The sequence below is a fragment of the Vombatus ursinus genome, unplaced genomic scaffold, assembly GCF_900497805.2.
Source record: "Vombatus ursinus unplaced genomic scaffold, bare-nosed wombat genome assembly UNPS02010639.1, whole genome shotgun sequence".
In the NCBI taxonomy this organism is placed as follows: domain Eukaryota; kingdom Metazoa; phylum Chordata; class Mammalia; order Diprotodontia; family Vombatidae; genus Vombatus; species Vombatus ursinus.
Genome location: NW_020950417.1, coordinates 3,268,231 through 3,274,230, shown reverse-complemented (window position 1 = coordinate 3,274,230; position 6,000 = coordinate 3,268,231). Strand labels below are relative to the sequence as shown.

General features: G+C 35.6%; 1 protein-coding gene across 1 annotated transcript in view; it reads right to left on the bottom strand.

The window, feature by feature from the left end:
- WDR27 (WD repeat domain 27) overlaps window positions 1-6,000 on the bottom strand; it is a 236,527-nt gene that overhangs the window by 93,410 nt on the left and 137,117 nt on the right. The gene's annotated exons all lie outside the window — the stretch shown is intronic.

Below are 6,000 nucleotides of genomic sequence, written 5' to 3'. Positions count from 1 at the left end.
GTAGTAGTAGTAGTAGTAGTAGTAGTAGTAGTAGTAGTAGTAGTAGTCGTAGTCTGATGGGAGTGAGAAGACAGATGCAGGAAAGATGATGAGAAGGTTATAGCATTCTATATAACAGATGACAAAAGCTTAGATCAAAAATTAGGCTGTGAATTTAAAAAAGAAAAGGAAACATGGAATGAATTGATTAAGATGAATTGAAAAACTGGTTTGGAAAGATGAGGGTGAGGGGAAGTGGAGTTTTGAAACAAAGATGTTAGCTGTTTGAGGCCAAGTACTCTGTCAATGAGGCAGTTGATGCAATCAGAAAAGGAAGAGGTTTGACATTAGAGAGCCTGAATTCAGATCTCTGCTCTGACACTTCACTATAATCTTGGACAAAGCACTTAACCTCTCAGGACCTGTTTCCTCATCTCTATGTAAAGGCTTCTTCTACCAGCACTCCTGATGGGTTAATGTTAATTTGCACTTACCTAGTTTGAATGCAGAAGTGGGCAACAGTTTCACAGAGGGAACATATCATGTCAGGAGAGAACTGGGAATGCTGAACTTGTCAAAAGGACAAAAAGGAAGAAGCATGGAAGAGCCAAACCATCTATTTGTTCCAACTAAGCTTTCTGAGCATTTTTTAGGAATTAGAGGAAGCCCATAGCAGACAGAGTGTCTTTGGGTGACTGGTAGTCAGAATACTCCTTTGTCTTGCTGATAACAGATTTAAAGGACCAGGCAGGGGCAGCTAGGTGGTGCAGCAGATAGAGCACTGGCCCTGAAGTCAGGAGGACCTGAGTTCAAATCCAGCCTCAGACCAAACACTTGACACTTACTAGCTGTGTGCCTAAAAAGGGAAAAAAAAATACAAAAAAAAGGAAAAAAGGAAAAAAAAATAAAGGACCAGGCAACCAATGTAGCCCTGCCTAGCAGATGAAATCTGGGTCATGTGTGACTCTAAAGCTATAACGTAATATGGCTTTTATTATCCTTTTATCCCCAGCTTCTTGGACAGTGCATTGAGTACAGTTTATATCTTAATAAGTATCTCTCTAGTTACACCTCAACAACCTTAGTTCTGGCTCTTAACTGTTGCCTAAACAAAAGCCTCCTAAATGGTCTCCTTGCATCCAATCTCTCCCCTCTCCCATCTATTCTCCACACAGCCACCAAATTAATATTCCAAAAGCACAAATCTGACCGTGTCATTACCCGACTCAAAATTTTTCAGTGGCTCCCTATTGCCTTTAGGATAAAGTACAAACTCTTCTGTTTGGTATTTATAGCCCACATTCCCAATCCCAGCTGTCTACTACCTAATTCCCAACCACCATCACACCTACCTTTGCAATGTCACAATCCAGATCTGCCCAACCCTTCCACTGTGTTCTCTGGAACTTCTGATCTACAATTAACAAACTTCCTTTCATTTTAAATGTCTTCCTTCTCTCCCTACTTAAATCTTCTAGCACTCACTAAGACCACATTTCCTCCAGACATTACATCTCTCACAGGTCTTTCCAGTACTGGCTGCGCTTGCTTTCATATCCATCTCCACCCTCCTACCATCCCCCAAACCCCAACTCACTGGTCCCAGTGAATGTAGTCAGAATAGTCTTCCAGATTTTCTCTCTACCATTACATATACTGACTGGCTAAAGGATATCTTTTAAAAAGTGGCCCTTCAGATAAAGCAAAAAAAAAGGGGAGGAGCTCTGTGTATCAAGATACTTAATTGTGGCCATTGGGGGTTGAGCTGGGGTGAACAACAGGCCTAGGGAGCCTAGCTAAGGGACCAATCCAATAGCAATGCTGCATCTAGGGGGAGTAGCAGGAGATGGGAAAGGACACTGGAGCCCTGCAGTGCCAGAGATATACATCACCTTGGCCAAATGTGTTGCTTATGGGTGCACCTTGCCATTCATGGATTCTATCCATGTGCCCTTCCTTCCAAGGGTGTCTAAGGCTAATGGGGAAAATGATTTGTAGCTACTGCTGTTACTATGCCATCCCAATGAATGCTTTTGCTTAGAGCTAATTATGTCCTCTGGTTGCCTATGAACATCTACAAACCAGTTGAACTTATGGAAGCTTCAGGCTGGCATTCACAATCTCCTCTAGGTACCCCATTCTGTAGGAGGAGCCTCTTCAACAAGGAATCCACTCCTGACCTAATATTCTGAATTCAAGGGCTCCTAGGGAACGGAGAATAGCCAGCCTGAGGTAGCTACAAGCTTAGGAGACAGTCAAAAATGGATTTGAAAATTATTTTAAATGTCACAAATCCAAACCTTAGAGACAGCAAAACACAATTTTCTAAATTCATTACTCAGACCAAATTTGCTATTTCTGAGTTTCCTAGTTAATGTAAATCTTTGCGTATTGGAGTTTATTGATCCCTGGCCACCTATATAAGCAAAATAGTATGGTAAAGAACTTAGAAGGGCTTTGAAATTCAGAGTCACTCAATCTCAGAATTGGAAGAGATCTCAAAAGCCATAAGATAGTTGTTGAACCTCAGAGGAATACTGTCAACTATACATTCTTATAAAGCATATTAAGTGAAATATTTAAAGTGATTATAGCTCTCCAAAGATATTTTCATTAAAGGTTATGGAGGCAAATGGTAAAATAATAGTAACCCTATCCTCTGAGTTGCCATATCCCCATTTTCTGTACATCTTCATAAAGAACCATGTATTATACTTTTAAAATATGTATAAACTTCTTTCCTTTGACATTTAAACTAAATCATAATTGCTTTATTAAGTTTTCCAAGAAATTTTGAAGCTTTTAATAAATATGTGCTCTATTCAAATGATATTTAGAATAGTAACACCAATCTGTAGAAATTAACAAAACTAGGAAACAAAATTGACTATTATTCTCCATAATCCATATGTTTTCTGTTAAGTGATTCTTGGTATAATATGATTTCACAAAAATGTGAAGCTTGTTATGCAATCTAAACTTTTCACAGTTAAGTGTAAGCTAACGTTTCTCTGTCCTCAATAGGATGTTATAGTATGCTGTTTTTCTTACTGCACTATGAAAAAAAAGTGTCTGCTAACTCTAAAAATCCCAATAGTTAGGTTAATCTATATAGTGTTATCAAAATATACTAATGCTATCTGTCCTCCATTATTAATAATTCATATATCCCCTTCTTTTCTTTGCAAAAGGGATCTAAATAGCTAGGGTTATGTGCTATCAAAATTGTTTCCCATATTTTAGTATGAAGCACTCAATAAATATTCTGACCAGGACTGTATACTAATATTATCCATGAGATGTGCCTAAACAAGCTAAATTAGCAAACCATTATGTAACCTAAAACAACTAACAGCACAAGGAACTGAAATACAGAATTGGTAATTCAAGTTTAAAGGAAACATATGTATATAGTTAGTGAGGCAGCTAGGTGGCTCAGTAAATAGAGTTCTGGACCTGGAGTCAGAAAGACCTAAGCTCAAAAATGGCTTCAGATACTTACTAGCTGTGTGACCCTGGGCAAGTCACTTAACCTCTGTTTGCCTTAATTCACTGGAGAAGGAAATGGCAAATTAGTATGTTTGCCAAGAAAACCCCATGGACAACACTGGCACGCTATGGTCCTCAGAGTCATGAAGAGTCGCACATAATTAAACAATTAAACAACACCACGTAGTCTATATTATCTACATTATCGAGATTGCTTTTGGGTGGCTTTCCATATAGCCAAGAAATCTGTTCTCAAGCCCGTAACATCCTGTAAAGAAAATTACAATAAAGAGATGCACAGAAGCATGACCATAAACTATATATAAAATTAATAAGTATACAATAAGAGTAAGGGGAGATATTTGATTGTGCTAGGCTGGATTCAAGTCTACATCTTCCTCAGAATAGTTAAGAAATTTGAGTTTGAATAGCTGCAGAAAAACTGAAGGATATAAAGGACTGGGCCGACAGAGAAAGGTAATAATCCTATTTTGAGACCACAGAGAAATTATGGACTAATTTAGCACCAAAAAATGCTCGGCGTATGGAAAACTTCTAACCAGCAAACATATTCTCTGAATAATGCTCTCTAATTATCCTTAAATAATATTCTCGGTATATTACAGAACCGCAGAATCTCTAAGTTAGGAATGACCTCAGGAGCTATGTCATCCTGTATCATTACATCATACATGGCAAGGACTCATCTAGAATCATAAATCAAAGTGCTCTGTATTTTCTTATCATGTGTATGAATTTCCTATTAGCTATTTTTGTTCACCCTTTTGAATCACATCCTTTGGAATGTACATTGCCTTTATTGTCTAAAGTGTGTTTTAAGACAAAAACTTAGTATATCTTAAAACAACTAAGATAAATGAGATTTTCATCGAATTTGTCATCTGAATTAAGATCTTATAAGTAATATCTATCTTAGCCAAGTCCTAGCTCTACCATTTATTAGTGACCTTGAGAAAGTTATTTAATATATTAACTACTGGAATAATCATATTTGCATTACCTACCTCAAAGGGTTGTTATGAGTACCGAAACAAACAAACAAATACCACTTAAATAATTGGATGAGTGTTCAATGATCACCAGTATAATAAACTGACAATAACATTAAAATTAATTTATAAGTTAAGTATTACACCAATCAAACTACCATAGGTATGCTTTACAGAGCTAAACAAAATAATAATAAAAAGAATTTGGTGAAACAAAAAAAATCCAGAATGTCAAGGGAAAAAATGAATAAAGGTAAGAATAAAGGGAAAATAACATGTCCAGGACTCAAACTATATTATAAAGCAATAATAATCAAAACTGTTGGTACAATTAAAAAACAAAAAAAAACAGATCAATAGAACGGAATAGACAGGGAAGAATCATAAATAACTGAATGCAGTACTGGTTCAGCAAACCACAAACATAAATTATCTAACCAAGTACTCTTTATCTGCTAAGAATTTTTGAGAAAGGTAAAAAACAATCTCGCAAATTTTAGATTTATAAAATCATCTTATATCATATTCTACAATAATTCAAAACACATATGTGATCTGAATATTAAAAATCATACTATAAACATCAGAAGGTAATTAGATTAGGTGTTTTCATAGGCATATCAGGGGATTGGATTCTCAACCAAGCAAGAAATAGAGATGACCGTAAATGGTAAAAGATGTTATTTGACTACGGATATTAAAACGCTTTTACATGAATAAAATTAATGCAACTGGGGCAAGAAAGAAGAGATCCACTGGGAAATCTTGTAACAAGTATCTTAAAGGATCTAATACTCAAGACATCTAGACCCTAACAAATGTATAAGATCATAAGCTACTATACAATAAGTAAGTGGCCAAAGGATACGAACAAAAAGTTCTCAAAAGAAATGCAAATTATTGCATAATTATAAAAAAGAATGCTCCTAATCACTAATAATAAAAAGTGCGACTAAAAAAACTAAGGTTTCACCTAACATCCTGAAGATTAACTCTAAAACTACACCACCTATCACTTTCACAATTAAACCAAAACAATTATGGAAATTTAAAAGGAAAAAGAAATATAACTCTATGACAACATGACATATTTCTGCCATTTTACCTTCTGCTAATACCTTTTTTCCTTTGAGTTAAGTATAAAGTTTCCTTTTGCATTCATCATGTTTTCTTCCCAGTTTTAAATCTATACTCATAACATACAGAAAATTACTATGTAAATAAGTCACCTGTTACATATGCGGTGGAGAAAGGGCTCTCTATACATTGATGATAGATCATTTTATAATTTAAAAAGATATGTGCTTTTTCTACTTTTTCCTGTTGAGTATGCAATTTAAATATACCACATTATTTTCACTTTTCCTTACTGAGAACCCCTCTTGAAATTTATTTCTAGCTCTCCCTATGAGGTTGTCATTCTTTCTTTCTCCTACTCTTTTTTTCTTGTACTTTTTTTCGCTTCTCTAGAAAATAAAATCTCCTCTGCTTTTATGTCCGCACCTCCATCTCACCTCATCAG